We start from the raw sequence: 22,322 nt of genomic DNA on the forward strand, positions 1-22,322 counted from the left end.
CTACTTTCTCTTCTAATAGATTTAGGGTATTTGGTTTTATGTTGTGGTCTTTTACCCACTTGGACTTGAGTTTTAGGCAGGGTGATAAATATGGATCTATTTGAAGTTTTTCTACGTTCACTTAGACTAGCATTATTTGTTGAACATGCTCTTGTATGCCCTTGTATGGTTTTGGCTCCTTTGCCAAAAACAACTGTCCATAGGTGTGGGGATTCATTTATGAGTCTTTGATTCAATTCCATTGATCAACCAGTCTATTTCTATGACAGTACAATGAAGTGTTTAATACGATTGCTCTGTAGTATAGTTTGAAGTCTGGAATGAAGATACCACCACAAGTTGTATTTTCTTATTGGATTGTTTTAGCTGTTCTGTTTTTGTTTTTGTTTTTTTGTTTTTCCATATGAAGTTGAGAATTGTTCTTTCAAGGTCTGTAAAAAATTGTGTTGGTATTTTGATGAAGATTGCTTTTAGTAAAATGGCCATTTTCACTATGTTAATCCTACCAATCCATGAGCATGGGAGATCTTTCAGTCTTCTGATATCTTCTTCAATTTCTTTCTTCAGAAACTTGAAGTTTTTTCATACAAGTATTTCACTTACTTGGTTAGAGTAACACCAAGGTACTTTATATCATTTGCAGCTATTGTGAAGGGTGTTGTTTCCCTAATTTCTTTCTCAGTCAGTTTGTCATTTGTAGACAGGAGGGCTATTGAATTTTTAAAAAAATTAATCTTGTATCCAGCCACTTTGATGAAGGTGTTTATCAGCTGTAGTTCTCTGGTGGAAATTCTATGGCCAATTATGTTTAGTATTATATCATCTGTATACAGTGATACTTTGATTTCTTCCTTTCTGGTTTGAATCTACTTGTTCACCTTTAGTTGTCTTATTGCTCTAGCTAGAAATTCTATTACTATATTGAAGAGATATGAAGAGAGTGGGAAGCCCTGTCTTGTCCTTGATTTTAGTGGGATTGCTTTGAGTTTTAATTTGATGATGGCTATGGGCTTGCAGTAGATAGCCGTTATTATGTTTAGGTATGTGCTTTGTATCTCAGATCTCTCCAAGACTTTTATCATGAATGGGTGTTGAATTTACCGAAAGTCTTATTCTGCCTCTAATGAGATTATCATGTGATTTTTTCCTTTAAGTTTGTTTATATGGTGAATTACGTTGATGAATTTTTTGTATGTTGAAACATCTCTGCATTCCTGGATGAAGACTACTTGATCACGGTGGATGATGTGTTTGATGTCTTATTGGATTTTATTGAATATTTTGTTTATTTAGTGAGTATTTTTGTATCAATGCTCAGGAGTGAAATTGACTGAAGTTTTCTTTCTTTTCTGAGTCTTTGTGTGACTTAGGTATCAGGGCCCATAGAATAAGTTTGACTATGTTTCTTCTGCTTCTATTTTGTGGAATAATTAGAAGAATATTGGGATTAGCTCTTCTTTGAGAGTCTGATATAATTCTGTGCTAAAACCATCTGGTCCTGGGATTTTTTAGGTTGGGAGAGTTTTGATGACTGCTTCTATTTCCTTACAGGTTATAGAACTGTTTAAACTATTTGCTTGATCTAGATCTAATATTGGTAGGTGAAGTCTACCTAGAAAATGGTCCATTTTCTTAGATTTTACTGTTTTGTGGAATATATGCTTTTGAAGTAAGACTTAGTGATTCCTTGGATTTCCTCAATGTCTGTAGTTATGCCCCCTTTTCATATTTCATTTTGTTAATGTGGATAGTGTCTCTCTGCCTTTGGATAGTTTGGCTAGGAATTTGTATATCTTGTTGATCTTCTCAAAGAACCAGTTATTGGTTTCATTGATTCTTTGTATTGTTCTCTTTGTTTTTAATTTACTGATTTCAGCTGTATATTTGATTATTTCCTGCTATCTATTCCTGTTGAGTCTGCTTGCTTGTTTTTTTCTAAAGCTTTCAGGTGAGCTGTCAAGTGGCTAGTATGGGATCTCCCCAATTTTTTAATGAAGGCACTTAGTGCTATGAACTTTCCTCTTAGCACTGCTTTCACTGGTGTCCCATGAGTGTGTTGACTTTTTGTTATTTCTGTTGTTGACGTCTAGCTTTAGTGCATGGTGGTCTGGTAAAGAATAATGGGCTAATTAAATGTTCTTGTATTGGTTGAAGTTTGCTTTGTTACCGACTATATGATAGATTTTGGAGAAGAATCCATGGTGCTGAGAAGAAGGTATATTCTTTTGTGTTTGTATGAAAAATTCTGTAGACATCTATTAGATTCCTTTGATTCCTAATCTCTGTTAGTTTTATTATTTCTCTATTTAATTTCTGTTTTGATGATCTGCCCATTGGTGAAAGTGGGGGGTTGAAGTCTCCCACTATTAATGTGTGGGGATTGATGTGTGATTTAAGCTTTAATAATTATTTCTTTTACTAATGTGGGTGACCTTATGTTTGAGGCATATATGTTCAGTATTGAGATATCTTCTTGGTGGGGGTTTCCTTTGATGAGAATGAATTGTCCTTCTCAATCTCTTTTGATTAATTTTGGTTGAAAGTCTATTTTATTAGATATTAGGATGGCTACTCTAGCTTGATTCTTGGTCTGTTTGCTTGAAGAACTATTTTCCAGCCTGTTAATGTCTATATTTGTTGCTGAGGTTTATTTCTTTTCTTGTATGCAGCAGAATGTTGGATACTGTTTACACATCCATTCTGTTAGCCTGTGGGTTTTTTCCCAAGACAAAGTTTCTCTGTGTAGCCTTAGCTATCCTAGGCTCACTTTATAGACCACTTTATAGACCAGATCAAAATCATATTGATCTGCCTGCCTCTGCCTCCCAAGTGCCTGGATTAAAGGCATGTGCCACCATGCCTGGCCCTAGCCTGTACATTTTTAATGGGGAGTTGAGTCCATTTATGTTGATAGATATTAGTGTCCAATGATTATTACTTTTTTATTGTGGTAGTGTTTTTGTTGGTTACAGTATGTTTGTGTGTTGTCATCTTTTGGTTTTGCTGTTATGAAGTTATTTATATCCTGTATTTTTTGGGTGAAGTTGATCTCGTTGTGTTGGAGTTTTCCTTCTAGTATCTTCTGTAGGACTGAGTTTGTGTGTAAATATTTTTTAAATCTGGTTTTGCATGGAATATCTTGTTTTCTTTATCTATGGCAATTGAAAGCTTTTTTGGATATAGTAGGCTAGGCTGGCATCTGTGGTCCTTTCATGCCTGCATGGCATCTACTCAGGCCCTTCTGGCTTTCATAGTCTCTGCTGAGAAGTTAGGTGTGATTCTGATAGATCTGCCTTTATATGCTGCCTGGCCTTTTCCCCTTGCCACTTTTAATATTTTTCCTTGTTCTGTAGATTTAGTGTTTTGATTATTATGTAGTAAAAGGAATTTCTTTTCTGGTCAAGTCTCTTTGGTGTTCTGAAAGCCTCTTGTATGTTTAAAAGCACCTCTTTCTTTAAGTTGGCAAATTTTTTTCTATGACTTTCTTGAAAATATTTTCTGGTCCTTGGAGCCTGGAATCTTTCCTATCATTCTTAGGTTTTGACTTTTCATGGTGTCCTTGATTTCTTGGTTGTTTTGTGTCAGGAAATTTTTTGATTTAATATTTTATTTGACAGATATATCAATTTCTTCAATTGTATCTTCTGTGCTTGAGATCCTCTCCTCCATCTCCTGTGTTCTGTTGATGATGCTGTCCTCTGTGTTTCCAGCTTTCTATCTCCAAGATTTTCTCCATTTGTGTTTTATTTATTGATTCTACTTCAATTTTCAGGTCTTGAACCATTTTATTCATTTCCTTCACCTACTTTGCTGTATTTTCCTGTATTTCTCTGAAGGATTTATTTGTTTCCTCTAAAATATTCATAAGTATAGACTTAAAGCCATTTTCATGTATTTATTTCATCTGCATTAGGATATCCAGTTTTTATTGGTGCTTCTGGTGAAGCCATATTGCCCTGGTTTTTGTTCATTGTGTTCTTGCACTAGTCTTTAGCCAGATGGTTGTCCGTGGCATTGGCTGTTTGTTCCTGGAACCTTCTGGGTTTCTCGGGCCTTTGCAATTCAGTGAGATCCTGTCAGTCTGTCTACTCAAGGCAGCTAGTAGAATTAAACTGAAGGCTGGATCTGCAAGTCTCTGGAGTATGGAGTCTGGAGTCCTTTTCAAGTTATTTTGCGGTGGAGGGGAGCGGGCGGGGGAGTTCAGAATGAATGGGTGTTGGCCTTTTGAAGTCAGCGTGCTGCATGCTAGCCAAGTAGACCCTACATTCCTAGCACTCAGATTCAGTTAGGCTCTGTCACATTGGACCTAGGACCCTGTATGTTCCTATTGTTCAGATGGTCTCCCCAGACGGACCAGTGGAACCATGGATTTGAGGTTGATGTGCTGTCACTGGTATCAGGCGTTGCCCTTCGGGAGGCAGGAGTAATTCGAGATCTGTTTGCTGGAGCAGAGCACCCCTGGATCTGTGGACGAGTGCTCAAGTAGGCAGAAAGCACTGGGCAGGCACCATGAGCCCTGGATTGTGCATGACTTCTGGACCTGGGAGCCAGCTGCAGGGGGTGGGATGGGGTGGGGTCTGGAAGTGTGCATTCTCAGCTCCTGGGATGACTCTTCTTTGGGAAACACTGATGTTGATGTTTTGGAGTCAGCCGCCAAATTACTCACCTGATCTGCAATTTCTGACTTGCCACTCAGCTACAGTAAGCCCTGGCCCATGACTTGTTTTTAATTATAATGTTCTAATTAATTATAATTGGTGTGTGTGTGTGTGTGTGTGTGTGTGTGTGTGTGTGTGTGTGTGTCCATTACCCACAGAGGTTAGAAAAGCTCATTAGATCTTTTGGGTTCAGAGTTATAGACCATTGTGAGTCTCCTAAAGTGGGTACTGGGAACCAAACTGAGATCCTCTTTAAAAAGGAGGAAGTGCTTTTTCTGAACCATCTCTCCAGACCCACATTTGATAAATTTAAATAGTCATGATTTTGAGATTTTGTATCTGACGTAAAAAACCAGTCTGACTGGCTTAGTTCAGACCTCTTAAAAGGGACCAATGACCTCAGGAATGTTAACAGTCATGATCAGACCAAATAATTCCCTCCTCATGTTGTAACTATGGCTCACTATGAGAAGACACAAAAGAGCAACACTATTTGTGCATTCCCTCAAATGCACCAATCTCACTTATATAAGAAATACAAGCAGATATTTTGAAAAAAAAAATGAGCCAGGATAATAGAAGACATGGCTCTGGATGACAGTACTGTGTGTCTACATCTTCACTTTCCCAGATCTCTTTCTCTTTCTCTCTGTCTCTCTGTCCCTGTCTCTCTGTCTCTCTGTCTCTGTCTCTCTCCCTCTCTCCCTCTCCCTCTCTTATCTCTCCTTTATCTCGTTATCTTTCTTCTATATGTTTGAGATGTGTCATTTTTGCCTGTGTTCACACAAGCTGCAACTCTTTCTCGGCATTGGGGATTTCCAAGGAACGCTTTTTCATGCTTGCCAAAACTTGCAGTGATATGTTTGCTTGATCATTAGACTTTAAACCTCCTGGCACTTTACACATTCAGAGAGGGCTTGGTGTTCCCTATTCATAAGCAGTCTTTCAGGTTTTTTACTTTGTATCTTTCTACTACAATCCAAAGAGAAATAAACACTAAGGGATGGATGGAGTAGATGTAGCTATTAGCCATTTTATAGCATGATTCTTCACTGGAAAAGTCTCTCTCTTATGACTTTTTGCATCATTATTGCTTAGGGATTTAGAGGTTCTAGCAAACCCAATAAATACATTTGGATGTTTTATTTCCTTATCTTATTCTGGAAGAACTTTTCTTTTTTACATCTAACATAGTCACTATATAGAGAAAATCTCTAACATTTTTCCTCTGCAAGGACTATTTTTATTAACAGAGAAACTCTTTTGCCCCCTTTCTCTCATATTCTTTGTACTTTCTTCAACACGTTTTCTCTCCTTCTTCTCCTGTCTTTAGTGTTATTTTTGCTTTGTTTTCCTTTTCAGAGTCAAAGCTAAGAAACAGATGGGAAAAAGCATGCCAGGATGCATGGATGAAGCCTGGAGGCTGAGGCTAGACTCTAGTCAGGGCCTCTAATACTAGAAATGTGGAATATAAGCCTTTACTCTTCTCAGGTTAATGTCACAAGCTTATGTTTAGAAGGACTTGATTTATTATTAGTTAATAATACTTTTAAACATATTTCAAGAAGCCCACCAAGATGGTTCAGCTGATAAAGGCCCTTGCCAGCAAACATGTCTTGAGTTCTAGTCCTAGAACCAGCATTGTGAAGGAAGAGAACTGACTCTCACAGCTGTCCTCTGACTTCCACAATGTGCTGTGGTGTGCTTGTACACGTAGACAACACACACGTGCACACGCACACACGCACACAAATGCACACACACACACACAAACGTGCAGATGTGTGCACACCCCCCAAATTAATACATGTAGACTAAAAAAAGGAAAGACCCTAAGATTTCAGTACAAGGTTAGCTCAATGTGATCCAAAACCGATGTTTCTATTACATAAACCTTATTTGATCTCAATTATCAATAGTGTTGCTAAAAGGCCAGATAATGGAGAAATATACTTTCTGACTGAACAAAACAGACCTCAGATATTGGCCAATGCTGAGATAATACTATTGGATTCTGATGTATTTCTAAGAGACAAATGTTTTTTAGTTGAAAATAGCATTATAGACATAACATATTTTGAGTATGGTTTTCCCTTCCTCAGTTCCTCCCAGATCTTTCCCATCTTCTTCCCTACTCAACTTCATGCTCTTCTCTCTCTCTCTGAAAAAATATTCCCATAAAAGAAAAGCCACAAAAACAAAACAAAAACAAAAATCAAAGGAGACAAAGCAAACAAAAAGAAAGAAAATAAGACAAAAATCATTAAGAAAATAAAAAGTTCACATAGAAAAGCCAAATTTTTATGCAAATCAAAAAGACTCTGAGATTCCATCTTACACTCACCAGAATGGCTAAGACTTGTTGGGTTTGGTTACCCCACTCAGGATGATCTTACTAGCCATAAAGCACAGGATAATTATACTACAATCCATAGACCCAAAGAAGCCAAAGAAGGCCCCAGGGAGTATGCTTGACTTTTACTCAGAAGAGGAAATAAAACAGATATCTGAAGTAGATTAAAAGAGGGGCCTGCATGGGAGAGAGGGTGAGGAGGGCAACAGGGGTGGAGATAAGGTGGTACATATATATATATATATATCTGTAGACAAACACTGATACACACATAAAAATAACTCTTTAAAAAACTATGTGTATTTAATAAAATGACCATATTCTTTGTAGGATGCTCATTAAAATGTGCACATATATTTTGTTTTTAATGGTTTTACACATCTTGATTTTTCATGATTAATGTATTACTCATTACAAAATTATAACATTTTTGTGAAAATTTATTTCTATTTTCTGTTATTTAAAACTCTTCAGCACCTATTTGCATTCAGGTTCTTAGTAGGCTTCTCACTGTGATCCAAATAAGTACATTTGGTGATGTCTGGAGACAGTTTTGGTTGCCAGAGTAGCAGAAAATGGTGCTGGGATCCTGTGGTAGAGTTTTGGCATAAAGATGTACATCTTAAAATGCATAGGGTATCGGTTTTGTTGCTGTTTGTTTGTGTTTACTTGAGACAAGGTTTCATGTACCCAAGGCTGGCCTCAAACTCACTCCTGTCTCCTGAATACTGGGATGGCAATCATGGACTCCCACCACTGGAGGTAGACACCATAAGAGGGTCACCATCCAAGACCCTATTATTCTGACTTCTTCTGAGACTGGAACATGGACTGCCCTCCCTGAAGGTAGCATTCATGCAGCCTCCTCTGCTAGTGGCGTATACCCAACTCCTGCGAAAAGAAACCAATCCAAGCAGGATGCATGCTAGAGATTCAATGCATTTAGATGTGGAGGGCTGCACACTGAACAAGGGTGGATGAAGATAAGGAAGGGAGCACACGGGCCTGGGTCTTCAGCATACGAAACAAGAGTGTTGGAGTTCAATGGCTTGTCCCGAGGTGGACTTCAAAAGAGATGCTCTTAACAAGTACCCCAGGGGCCTCAGTCAAGGCAGAAACCTAAGGAGATAACAGTGGGGCAAGGCCTGCAAAATTCAGATTGGCGTGTGCAAGAGCTTACTCACTCACAGGTACTTATCGTTTAACAGCTGCAGACACTTTTAAGCTTCCCAGACTCTAATATGCATGGATTTCCCAACTCAGGGTTTAATTAATACCAGTTCCACCACAATACTATTTAAACAAGCTACAAAAGTACCTTAACCATGAGAGAATGCATAAAACAGAACTTGCTTCTAGCACTTTGTTTCACCAGTTACTACCTAAACCCACATGTGTATCAGGACTTAGCAGCAGATTGCTCCCAGCTTACCAGTTACCTATCTTTCATTATTTAGTTTGTATGGAAAAAAAAACTTCCAAAATGACATTTTTTGAAAATAACTAGCTCAAAGAGACATTGTACTAAGCAGATCCAGAGGATCCTAGAAACCTATAAGAAGACCTTTAAGGGTGGCTGATCTGGACCCAGGTGGGTCAGCTCAAACTACAGTACCAACCAAGGACAACCTTGAACCCCTATCCAGATCTAGCAATGGACAGTACATTCTCCACAGTTGTGTGGAGAGCAGAGACTGACTCGGACATGAACTCTGGTGTTCCCTACTAGGCCACTTCCCCTTGGTGAGGAGACCTGGTGACACTCAGAGAAAGAGTAATCAGGCTACCAGGAAGAGACCTGACAGACTGTGATCTTATACTGGGGGACAAGGTTCCCTTCTGTCATAGACGTAGGGGAGGGGAATAGGATGAAAGAGGGAGGGGGGAGAATGGGAAGATACCAAGTGAGGGGATAACAAATAAGATATAATCTGAATAAATTACTTAAATAAAATTTTAAAAAGTTAAAAAAAATGCGTAGGGTATCAAAGGTGTACATGGCCCTGAAGGGTAGCTTGGAACGTTTCTCCACATGACTCCATGGCCATCTGGTGGTGAGAGAGAGGTCTGCATCTTTGGTATAGCTCCAGCCAAAAGCTGCACGATTGAAGTTACCCTGAAGAAACGGAATGGAATGGAAGGCCATAACCAGAGTGACCGTGGTTAGAGGGGACCTATAGCAACAACAGGAGAACGTGTGCCTAGTAGGAGTGGCCGTGGTTAGAGGGGACCTACAGCAACAACAGGAGAACGTGTGCCTCGTAGGCTCTTTTAAGCTGTAAACAAGGCAACAGTTCCTCCTGAGGCTACCATTCTGCTTCTGTAAGCCCTACAACAATTCCCATTTTTGAGTCTCAAGAATGAGGAGATGAAGAAATCCTTTGGGCTTATTTGATAGATTTCACTTGGAGGATGAAAAGGAGGGAACCTCAATTTGTACTCACAGATGCCGCTATAGTACAAGGTGCTTGAGCTCTTCAGCAATAGTTCAAGGCTGAGACGCCTAGCACCAAGGCAAGTACACATACACAGGCTCTATTTAACTTTTATATTAGTCTGGTTTACTCCTCCTAAGTGATGAATTTGCAAGGCTTGTGTGTCTTCACATGATTCCACCGTTCCTGCCCTTATTTTCAAGGCTATGTGGAAAATAACCGTTTCCTTAAGATTGCTCACTAGTGATTTGGAGTTTTGACACCTGTTTCCTCTTTCTTCTTTTCTAAGTAGGGCTGCGGGACATACTTTTCTGGTCACTTATGGAAAGCCCTAAAATGATGCACTCTTCTCATAGATGCTGAAAGAACGTTATGTGGCATTTATTTATTTATGTTGCTACTTTACTAACCCTAGGCTCATTATTCAAATCTTTCTGAATTTAGAAATCTTTTCTAGGATTTTTTAAATTGGAAATATTTTTTTTCATACAGTATATTCTGATCATGGTTTCCTCTTCCCCATCTCCTCCCAGATCTTGTCTACTATGCTACACATTCAGCTCCATGACTTATCTCTTCCTTTATCTAATAAACAAATAGGCCAAGAAACTAGGATGAAACAAAACAAAGCAAATAGACAAATAATACCTTGTACCTTGATAGGGAACTCCTTCTTTAGGTTAAGGAAGTTTTTTATGATTTTGTTGAAAATATTTTCTGTGCCCTTGGCCTGGGTTTCTTCTCCTTACTATATTACTATTGTTTGTAGATTTGATCTTTTCATAGTGCCTCTGGATGTGTATATACACACACACATATATATCTGTATGTATATATAGATACATATATAACATTTAATATTTTTGACTGAACTATCCATTTCTTTTATCTTGTTTACAAAACCAGATATTCTCTCTTCCATCTCTTGTGTTCTATGGTGATGTTTACCTCTGAGGTTTTTGCTTGACCTGCTAAGTTTTTCATTTTTAGTTGTAGCTCAGTTTGTGTTTTCTTTAGTGACTTTATTTCTACTTTCATATGTTCTCCATATCATTCTATTGCTTGTTTGTGTTTTCACACACCTCATTAATGAATTTATTAACATCCTCTTTAAAGTCTTTGAACATATTCATAATAGCTATTTTATTTATTTATTTTTTATTTAAACATTATAAAATTTATTAAAATTAAAAAACAGAGAGAAACTAAAAATCTGACTCCAAATCTTTCATAAACAAGATGTTAAAAACAACCAACAACATAGAAACGTTTTTATTTATTTTATTTTATTTATTTTTCTTTTTTATTAATTTATTCTTGTTACATCTCAATGCTTATCCCATCCCTTGTATCCTCCCATTCTTCCCTCCCTCCCATTTTCCCCTTATTCCCCTCCCCTATGACTGTTCCTGAGGGGGATTACCTCCCCCTGTATATGCTCATAGGTAGAAACATTTTTAAACTACGTATAATAATGAGAGCGGATAATGTACGAAATATCTTCAATTCATTAAGAAGGCAATCAACTATGGAAATAGGAAAACATTATGGACAAGTAAATCAAAGCAGAAAAGTTTATAGTTTGGAGGGAAAAAACCTTAAATGACCAAAATACATTAAACAATGTTCAATATCAACAATGGGAAAACAATGCAAATTAAGCAACCCTCTAAGATAAACACCAACTATATTGCCTGTGTGCCTTAGTTAGAGTTTCTATTGCTATAATAGCTATTTTAAAGCCCTTGTTTTATGCTTCCACCATATTACATTTCTCTGGGTCTACTGCATGGTGGAGGAGACTCATTTCCTTGGCTCTTAATGATTTTGTCTTTTCACTGGTGTACCTGGGATTGGGATGATTATGATTTTATCTGGTCTCGTCTTTGTTGGGTGGGTGTTATGGTCTTTGGTTTTTATCCTGTGGATGTTAGGAAACTGTGTTGGCTGAGTGTTGACTGATAGGGGGTACTTTTGCAGGTTGATTTGTGGCAGAAAGGAATAGAGGTGACTTAGAAGAATTGGCTGAGACAGGCTTCAGGAAAGTGCTAAGGGGATACTGTTCACACAAGAAGTCAGGTGCACGGGAGCTGTGTCATGGGAAGGTGGATCTTGCAAGTAGGTTGTAGCAAGGCAAATAGTTACCTGGAGAGATAGGGATGAAGGGGCTAGGGAGACCCTGGGCTTGTACCAAGAGTTGGAGTCTCCAGGAAATGAAGTTGAGGTGGAAGGAGGAATACCTGTAAGCAGCTTGTTAGCAGGATGAGGGTGAGGATGGAGAGATGATGCCAGGAGACAGGAAGGATAATGTGAGTTACCACCACCTCGTGAGTCCCTGACAGGTGTGGCCATAGTGGATCCAGGGTGGATAGTTTTTCTAGGTATTGGGGCTGACAGGAAGGAATGGGGATGGACTAGTGGCAGGATTGAGAGGGCCCACAGGAAGGAAGAAGTTTTGACACACTTCACGCTTTGGCACGGTCCTCCAGGAATGGAAGTAGGATGTGAGGACAAGTGCCTGCCAGCTTTCTTCTACAGGACCAGGGATGAGCTTTCCAAGGATCCTGAAGGAAGCAAGAATTTGGTATCTTCAGAAGCAAATCCTGGAACAGGGTATGAACTATTTATTAGGATAAACATATGTTAATGAAGAGGTAGAAGTAGGATTTGGTAGAGGAAGAAAATGAATTGCAGTGCAGTCTTTGTACAATGTCTTTCTATAATCAGGTGGAAACTCTGAGTAAAGACCATCAGAGTGCCCTGGGTTAGGCCAACACAGCTGGATCGGCTTTGCTTAATTCTTAGATTTAATCTACTTCAGGAAGCACATGACTGATAAGGCTGAGTGATAAGGCTGTCTACAATAGAGGCAAATTTGAATAATCTGATAGCTGAAAAGTGAATGCTAACTGTACTTCCATTGGCTGGATAGCACGTACTTCCCTGATGTGGGTTTGGTGGCACATTTCTGTTCTACAACAGAAAGGAGATGAGAATCACATTGTGAATTGTAAGGTACACACAATTATTTCCACACTCCTAAGTAAAGGACTAAATATAATTTAATCAGCTAGAAAGAATATTTCAGTTTAAAACAAGTATAGATTCCTTGCTTTGCACTAAAAATAATGATGATATTGGAGGCCATCATGTTGTCTATGGCTGAGGCCTTATGGGCTTTCCTCAGTCCAAGTAATCATGTTGATTAGTGTTGTTCTTGTTCAGGCCATGTTTAGACAAGGAACTGTGGGTGATCACAGAATCTTCAGAACAGGAGAAATATCCTTCTAGGGAAGAGCACTGGACACTGGTTGAATGTCCAATACCAAATGGTCTGCCCTTGAAAACATACATACATATATGTGGTATTATACAGAGGGAGCAGGTTGTACTTATGTATTTAAGAACACATCCTCCCACCTCCCCATCACACTTCTTAAGAAAACCATCCCATGGAGATGCCTGGTGGCACTCAGAGGAAAGATAATAGGTCACCAAGGAGAGACTTGATACCGTATGAGCATATACAGGGGGAGAAGGTCCCCCTCAGACACAGACTTAGGGGAGGGGAGGGGATTGGGGGGGAAGTAGGAGGAAGGGAGGAATGGGAGGATACATGGGATGGGCTAACAACTGAGATGTAATATGAATAAATTAATAAAAAAAAAAAGAAAACCATCCCAAACCTGCATTTATAAGCACTATGTGGGGTAAGCTATACAACTTGAACTATCTGTGTGAATTCACAAGTGAGCATTGAATGTAGTGATTACATTTGAGCCATATGAGTATTATTAATAACCACTATACTTCTGTTAAGATGAATTTGCTGCCTGCTGCTGTTGCTCAGCATCCGGCAGGTGGCCTGGATTCCATGTCTGATGAGTCAGTCCAGGTGCTGCTTGCTTCTGGACGAGAAGGATGGAGCTCGAGATCAAGGGTCCCGAGGTCCTGTTTCCCACTCAGGGGCAGCTTGGAGCACTCAGGGTGAGGCCTAAGTCCCAGGCTTTAGGCTAGGTTTTGGGTCTCACTGGGGGAGGTGGAAAATGTACCAGTGTTACAGTTTAGCTTCTTTAGAATGAGATTGCTGGTATCAGACAGCAGTAGAAACTCAGGAATTCCACAAGCCTATGCTGATACCAAGGTGTCACAGCCCTTCATGCTGTGCTAAGCATGGCAGAGAAAGTGGGTGGAAGCCTGGGACCAGCCAGAAGGCAGGTCTGTGGAGATACAGGCCCTGCAGTGCTTCACCATCAGAAAGCAGCTTCGTCATTGATGCTTTGGCCCTCAGGCACCCAGTCGCAAATCTCCCCAAAATAAATGGAGTCTCAGATGGGTATGGTGGAGGTATGGTGACCACTGGAGAAAAAGCCAGCCAGCTAGCCAGCCAGCCAACCTTTATTTATAAACCTTGTGCAGTGGGGAGTGATTTGAGGGTGAATGTGTCTAATTCGCTGGGGCTGGGGTGCCAGGATACTTATTCTGCATGCTGTGGTGCAGTACCTCATTTACATGCAGTAGCACGGGGTCCTATTACAAGAAAGAAAACACTGTGCTTAGTTATCCTTTGGATGCGGGAAGAACTAGGCAATATTAAAGTCTATTTGTCAGAGGCTAAGATCTCTTTAGCATAAGGTGGGCTACTCAAGGAATCCCCAGGTGTTTGCTTAACTTGGTTTTTTTTCTTTCTTTCTTCTTCTTTTTCTTTTTTCTTTTTTTCAGTGTTGGGCCTGTAATCTTCCCTGAGGGGCTATGTGATGCTCCTTACAAGATCTGGGGTTACCATATCAGGTGGAGTGAGAACTCCACTGAGAAAAGGGAGCTCACCATCATAGGCTGAGGGCAAATGGCTACCCAGAGATGTCAGACTTCAACCTTATCCATCAGAGTTCTACATGCTATTGTGAAGGGTATTCCTTATGTTTCCTTCTAGAGCATTCAGTGCATCAGGTTTTAAACTAAGGTCTTTGTTCTATTTTGAAAATTTTTGTACAAAATGAGCAAAATGAATCTTCTTTCATTCTTTTCAAATAGAATCCAGTTCTGCCAGTACCATTGATCAAATAGGCTATCTCCTTTCAGTATTTATTTTGCTTTCCTTGTAAAAAATTAAGTGGTCATAGTTTTGCATATTATTTCTGGGAACATTATTCTATTCTTTTGGTTGGCTTGGTATTTTATGCTATTACCATATTGCATATAACTGAGTCTTTCATTATATTTTCTGTTTTTTCCTTTTACTACTAAAGCTTTTTTCTCACCTAATATATAATGACGATTGTTCCCTCTCCTTCTGCTCCTTCCAGGTCTTCCCTCATCCACGCCCATCTGCACTCCCTACTTTCTGCTTCTAATTTAAAAACAGCCAGGCTTCTGAAGAAAAATAATAAATTAAGATGTACTATAATGATATTAAACAAAAACTATCACACCCCAATTAGAAAAACGAACACAAACAAACAAACAAGAGAAGGAAGGCATAAGAATCAGATACCCACTGTTTTGTGCACTAAGGAATCACATAAGTATATAAAACTGGAAATCCTAATTTTATGTTAAGGTCTTTGATCCACTTGGAGTTGAGTTTTATTCAGGGTGATAAGCATGCATCTATTTGGATTCTTCTACATACAGCCATCTATTCTGACAAGGACCAGTTGTTGAAGATGCTGTCTTTTTTCCAGTGTGTGTTTCTGGCTTCTTAGTGAAAACCCAGGCATCCGTAGGTGTGTGGATTTATTTCTGTGTTTTCAATTTGATTCCATTGATCGACATGTCTGATTTTGTGCCAATACCATGTAGTTTTTATTACTGTAGCTCTGAAGTGCAACTTGAAATTAGGGATAGTAGATACCTCTAGCAGTTCTTTTATGACTCAGGATTGTTTTAGCTGTCCTCTCTCCTCTCTCCTCTCTCTCTCTGTCTCTCTCTCTCTCCTCTCCCCCCTCTCTGTTTCCATGTGAAGCTGAAAACTGTCCTCTCTAGAGAATCTTTAAACTACACTCTATTCAAAAGCGTTCAATCTGAGAAGAGTGAATTAATTAATACCCTACAGAGGTTTCCTATCTTATCTCCAGGAAGGACACTTTATAAGCAATGGGAACAAAGGCATTTAGTCATTCCAAAGCCTAGTCCTGCAGGTGGCCAGCCTTATCTGTGAAATTGGTAGTGTTGGAAAACTTGTGTGCTGTCTTTGCTAGTTCCTGAAGCTAATGAGCCCTCCTTTCTCCTGCCCACATTTCCTGAATTGGGGATACCTCAGAACAAATAAATACATTTAGTAGCATGTCCTTACAGAGTTCTTCATAATACGTACCTGCACATTCCTTTTTACAATGTGAAGCACAAATGTGTCCTTATAGTATAAATGATAATTGTGTATCTCTCTAACCATCCTTTATCTATCTGAATATCCTGTAATTTTACCATGAAATGAATATCTTTTGCCACACATAAACATTTGTGTTTGTATATTGAAAGCCTTGTTAAAGTTCAGAATTAACAGATGGTATGTATATATAGTTACATGTTATATAATTATATTCGTGTGTGTGTTTATGCTGCACATACATACATATATGTATACATATATATTTATACACACACACAAAACCTACCATTTGAAAAAATACAGTAATAATCCAATGTAAAGATCTTTAATGTTTGTCCTGTAGAAGCATTTAAAATTGTTGGATAAATATAATTGCTTATTATTGCAAATGTTTATTGCCAAGGTTTCTTTTCTCTGAGATACTCTCTTATAGTAGCTGGAATTTTACTTTGCATAAAATCTTCATTTTTAAATACTGTTGCCCCACTAAAACACTTGCTTGCTTTAAAACATGGTGAAATTAGAAAAAAAAGCCATTATTATTAGCTATCTCTTAAGAATAAAGCAAAGTGTTTTTGTATAACAATGTGTCATAAAACATACTTGATCCAAACATGTAATATTAAATGGATTTTAAGGATTGTAGACTACTTGAATTCACAAGACAAAGCAGTTCACGTCTGTAGCCAGAACTCTCTTAACCCCTTTACATCTGGCAAACACTTTCTCCTTTTCAACATGTTCCCTTCCCCTTTCATGTCTTAAAACTATGGCCCACTGCATTTCATTGGGGCTGTTTATATGAGCACACATGGTAGGTTATTTCCTAGAGCAAAGGCATCTACATCACTGATGAATATGACTCGCTTTCCTAAGGGAGAGGTAGGGAGAGCCTCATGAGCCCCAGTTTGTTCAAACAATGGCAGCTTGTCAGTTTATGAGGTCTACTGCAGTGGTGTATCCAGAACTCTTCCCCGTCTTCTAGCTTTCCCCTTTCCCCCACCTCTTTCTGGATGTTCCCTGAGTCTTGGAGACAATGATAAATATTCAGTGCTTAGCATGCACTCAGCAGCCACTTTTCCCCTTTGGCTTTGACCCATATGGAGTTTTGGCATTCACTGCCTCCGACTGCAAAAAGAATCATCTCTGACCAAGACTGACCCAGCACTGACTGACAGGTGTAAATGTAGCTTGTGACTCCTCCCCCGCCCCACCACTGCAGCTGTTAAAGGCAGAGTCATGTGACTGCGTGTATGCGACTAAGCCAAGGTTTCTGATTTTCACACAAAAAGAAAAAAAAACTACCTTGACATTTATAAACATGTTGATTTCTTGTTACTGTTGTTATGAATTATTACAAATTATTACAAACAATAGCTTAAGACAGTAAAAATTGATTCTCAGGTGCACCTAGAACTTACACTCTAATATATTTTTGTTAATTCTTTGAGGGTTTTTTGTTTGTTTTTGTTTTTCTTTCTTTTCTTTTTTTTTAAGATTTATTTTATTATTATGTATACAGTGTTGTCTGCTGATGCACCTGCAGGCCAGAAGAGAGTACCAGGTTACATTATAGATGATTGTGAGCCACTGTGTGGTTGCTGGGAATTGAACTCAGGACCTTTGGAAGAGCAGGCGGTGCCCTTAACCACTGAGCCATCTCTCCAGTCCCTTTTTTCCCCCAAGGCTGTTCTGGACTCACTCTGTAGACCAGGCTGGCCTTGAACTCACAGCGATCTGCCTGCCTCTGCCTCCCAAGAGCAGGCATGAAAGGCATGCACCACCACATCCGACTTCTTTGAGAGTTTAACAAATGTATTTTGTTCAGATTATCCACCTTCAATTCCTCACGTGTCCACCCTCTCTTTCTTCATCTCCCTTTCCACCCAACTTTGAGTATTTTCGTCTCCTCCTCTGCTTCCTCTTCCTGCTCCTCTTCTTCTTTGTACATCTTTTTTTCTCCATCAAGTCAGATTTCGGTTGCATAACTATTCCTGGGAGTGGGGCGCACCCAGCATTGTGGTGGACCTACCAGGAGTCACATCTCTCTCTGTCCAAGAAGTTCTCAGATGACAATGGTGCCTCAGCTACCAGTGGGGTTTGTGCCCATCTCCTCTTTCTATGCTCTGATTTTGTTTGGCCAGAGCTTGTGTAAGATTTACACTTACTCCAATTCCTGGAAATGCCTGTTCCACCACATATAAGGCTGGTGTTTATTCAATTAATGAATGTTCTTGTAAACTGTTTTTTCCTTGGCATTCTTGTTTCTTATTTATATTTAATTTGATTTTACTTTCATTTTCTAAACTTAAAAAGACTGGCCTAGCCTTGATCCATTGAAGTTAAAGAAGTTCTCCCAAATATCTTCAGGAGTGCTTTAATTACATAGCTTTCATCCAGGTTTAGCCATAGGATGAGGGCATGGGGATGTTAGGTCACCAAGACAGGGCCTCCTAAATGGCAGGACTAATAGCAAAATTTTAGAAGAGTGATAGCCCAGGTCTCAAGATTGCCTGGCCTTGCTAGGAGAATTTGTTTTGCTGAGGAAGAGAAACTTGAAGAATTTGCAGAAATCCCTTAAGGGCTGGTTGAGCGCCTCTCAGTGTCCAGTCACACCTTCTCCTCTGTCTCCTACTAAGTCCCTACTCTAACCCACCTGGCTACTCCAGGGTCAGAACTCAATGGACATGGGGAGATATAATGTGAAGTTGGGCAACACAAGTTCAGGAAGAGAAAGCAATATGTTCTTCCTCATGAGCAGATCCTGGCCTATGCATACACACTATATGTGTAAACAGACATAAGTGTAGGTAAAGTCTAAAGAAAAGACCCTTTGAAAAAGACTGGGATTCACCAAGGAAATAACCTGAAAAACAGACAAATCAGATTACATGAAATTTAAAAAACTTTTCCTTGCAAAAAATTAAACATTATAATGAAAGACAACCCACAGAATGGGAAAAAAATCTTTGTCAGATAAAGTTTAGATAGTTGTTTTGTATTGAGTATATGTATAAAATTAATAGATTAACAATATTAAATTACAAATCTTTAAGTCTTAAATGAGATAAAGAATATAACAAATAGACCTAAATGAAGAAACAAAAATAGCTAATTAAACATAAAATCACATTTTTCTTTTGGTATTCATACATATATATAGTGTGTTTTTGATCAAATTCTCTCCTCTCTAATTCTTCCATCCCTACTACTTTTTCCTCTCATCTTCCTGTGCTGCCTTTAAAAAATTAGACACCCAGCTGGATGTGGTGGCGCACGCCTTTAATCCCAGTACTTGGGAGGCAGAGGCAGGCAGATCACTGTGAGTTCGAGGCCAGCCTGGTCTACAAAGTGAGTCTAGGACAGCCAAGGCTACACAGAGAAACCTCGCCTCAAAAAACCAAAACCAAAACACAGAAACAAAAAATTAGACACTGTGTCCATTTAGTTTGTCCTCTGTGTTGATTATTGATAGGGGAGCATGGGTAGCCTCTCAGAGCTCCTCGAGCAGCAATCAACGGCCACAGCTTCCCACAAGAACACAGAACTTCATGCGCCCCTCCCCAGTCCAGGCTGAGAGTTTGGCAGGCGTGATTTTATCCAGGCCTGGCACAGGTAGTCCCAGCCATTGTGAGTTCATGTGGACAACTGCTCTGTTGTGTTCAACAAATACTGTGTCACTGAAGACAACTGCTTCTCTGGCTCTTACAATACATCTTTTCTTCCACAATGCTCCTAAGCCTGGTGAGCAAGAGATGAAATATAGAGATACGCGTGCCACATTCAGATCAATGAATGTTGACTGGGTGTTGGTCTCTAAGTTAATCTCCTTCCAAAATAACCTTCTCTGCTAAGGGCTGAGAGAAGCATTAATATATCAATATAAGGACAAGAAATTAGGTATCAGTATATGTCTTCCTATGACCTATGATCAAACTCTAACCAAGGCAACTTAGGGAAGAAACAGTTTTATTTGGCTTACAATTCCTGGTCACCCTCCATCACTGTCTGAACTAAGGTTTTTTGCCCAATCAACAATATCAGAGTGAGTTCCACGCTGTGGAATAGTCCTTGTATCCAATCAGAGAGTGGGTGGCTACTGTTCAAACAATACTGCTGCCACTGACCCAGTGAACATATCTTCTCAAGCTAGTTTTTATTTTTTTCTTCAATTTTATATTTGTTCTTTGTGACTTTCACACCATCCACCATAATCTCACTCATCTTTCCTTTTCCTGGTACTCATCCTCCACCATAGCAACTTCCCCCAAACAAAGAAAAAACATATCATTGTGGAAGATGTGTCACAGTGTACCCCACATATGCCCTTTCATGCACACTTCTTTAATTGCAAATGTTCATTGCACACTCATGGTCTGGTTCGAGGCCTCTGGCTTCACTACTCTATCAATACTGGAACATCACTTGGACTTCTCTCAGATATCCTGTTGTTGCCCTGTGTCATGATGACCCTGTAGTTTTGGGATCTGTAGGACTGAACCCTTCGTGTATTCCAGCAGTTCATCAGTGGGGTACATGTTAGGGGTGAGCCAATTCAAAGCCGCGGATCTGGGTCTGAAAGGTATCTGAGCTGGTCAGCCTTCAGGCTCTCCAGTTCTCAAGAACTTGGAGATGGCTCAACAGCAACCCTCACAACCAGGGCCATCTTTACTGTGCTGGCCAGGTGAGGTGAAGGGCCCACTTACCCAAGTGCTGTAGCAGGTCAGGTGCAGGGCCTGCTCATCTCTCATCACCCCAGGCCCAGCTCTCCCACCTGCTGCAGGTGGCAAGAGGAGAGGCGAGGCTGGGAGAAGGCATCTCTTCTTTGCCCATGCTGCGGCATGGCAGACAGGTTGTGGGGCCAGCTTTTACATGCTTAAACCCTTGGGAACTGCTCACCTATGCCCCTGCCACCAGGGGCTCGACTGTGCGGAGCCTGATCTCCTAAATACTCCAGCTGGTGAGGGGCAGAGACAGCCCTCCTATTATTATTACCGCAGGGACAGGTCTCCTGCCTGTTGCAGGTGCTAAGTGGGAAGAGGGAAGAGGGTATGTCTCCCTTTTCCATGCCACTGCATGTGTGATGAGTGCCAGGGCTAGCTCTCCCAGACTCATAGCCTTGGGGCAGACTCACCTGCAACTCCTGCAATGTTTGGGACCTGAATACTACAGCTGACTAAAGACAGAGTCAGCTCTCCCACAGTGTCCAGCAGAGTGGGGAGACCAGTTTTGCATAGCCCTCAGACATCAACATGTCCCTGGGCAACAGCACAGAACAGGGATATCTGCCTGGTCTTTGATGTTAACAGACCCCTGCTGTTGCAGGGCCACACAGAGCCAGACATGGCCCCAGGTGGTAGCACAGGCCAGGACTCCACTGTGGTCCCAGGTGGCATCTCCAGCTACTCATATCAGGTTGTTTCTTAGTACTCTTGAGTCTCCAGTTCTGCCTCTCTTCATTGTGCCCACATCCTTCTGTTTCTATTTCTCTTCCATTTAGCTACCACTTTCTTGCTTCTTTTAGTGGTGCCCAGGGTCTGTGAGTATCTAGGGTTGTCTCGGGTATACTATGCCCTGCTTGTCAATTATGGCACTAGACAGGGGACATCTTGGGCATGGTCTGCACCCCTATGCTTGAGTGGCCCCAGACTGGTGGTCATCTCAGGCTAGCTCCCTGCCCAGGCCCATAGTGACAGTCTGGTGGTCATCTAGGGCCTCCTTGCTCTGGCCCTCTCAAGTGGCCCCATTCATGGATAGTCTTTCTCAGGCTCACTAATGCCTGGAGCATGCAGTCCAAGGTGCTATTCTTCTGGTCTCTGGCTTGCTCCCTGCCCTGGGAGCCCACTTGGGCTGCGCAGCACTGAACTCGCCATCACCATCTAGATGATAAACAGGAGCCTCTGCTTGTTTTCTTATATAACCTAGTATCACTAGCCCAGGAGCGGCCATGATAATAGTGAATGGGCCCTCCTATACCAATCATTATTCAAGAAAATGACTCCCCCCTCACACCCACAGGCCAATATCATAGAGACAATTCCCAAATTGAGGTTCCATTCTGGCCATCCCATTTGACTCTAGTTTTTGTCAAGTGAGCAATATTTAATCAAACAACCTGACAATCTGATTTCAATAGAGGAGAAAGCAGGAAATACACTTCAATTTATAGGCACAAGAAAGGACAGATGTGGAGATCAAAATTGACAAATGGGACCTCATGAGACTAAAAAGCAAAGAACATCATCATGATGGTAAAGAGGAGGAAGAGGAAATGCTTTTTATCAGTTTTACATCTGAGAGAGTGTTATTATCTAAATAATATAAAGATTAAAACACTAAACACCAAGAAACAACCTCATTACAAAATGAGGGCATGGAACTAAACAGAGAGTTCTCAGAAGAAGAAATACAAATGACCAACAAATCTATTTTTAATAATGATCAATGCACTTAACTATCATGGAAATATAAAGTGAATCTACTTTGGATTGTAGAGGAATTTTAATTCAGAACATGGCTGCTCTGGCAAAAGATCACATCCAAAG

General features: G+C 40.1%; 1 protein-coding gene across 1 annotated transcript in view; it reads right to left on the minus strand.

The window, feature by feature from the left end:
* The window catches only part of LOC311592806 (interferon-induced very large GTPase 1-like), a 127,860-nt gene that overhangs the window by 90,192 nt on the left and 15,346 nt on the right, over window positions 1-22,322 (minus strand). The window lies entirely within an intron of this gene.

This window comes from Acomys minous (assembly GCF_964271855.1).
Source record: "Acomys minous genome assembly, chromosome: 2".
Lineage (NCBI taxonomy): Eukaryota > Metazoa > Chordata > Mammalia > Rodentia > Muridae > Acomys > Acomys minous.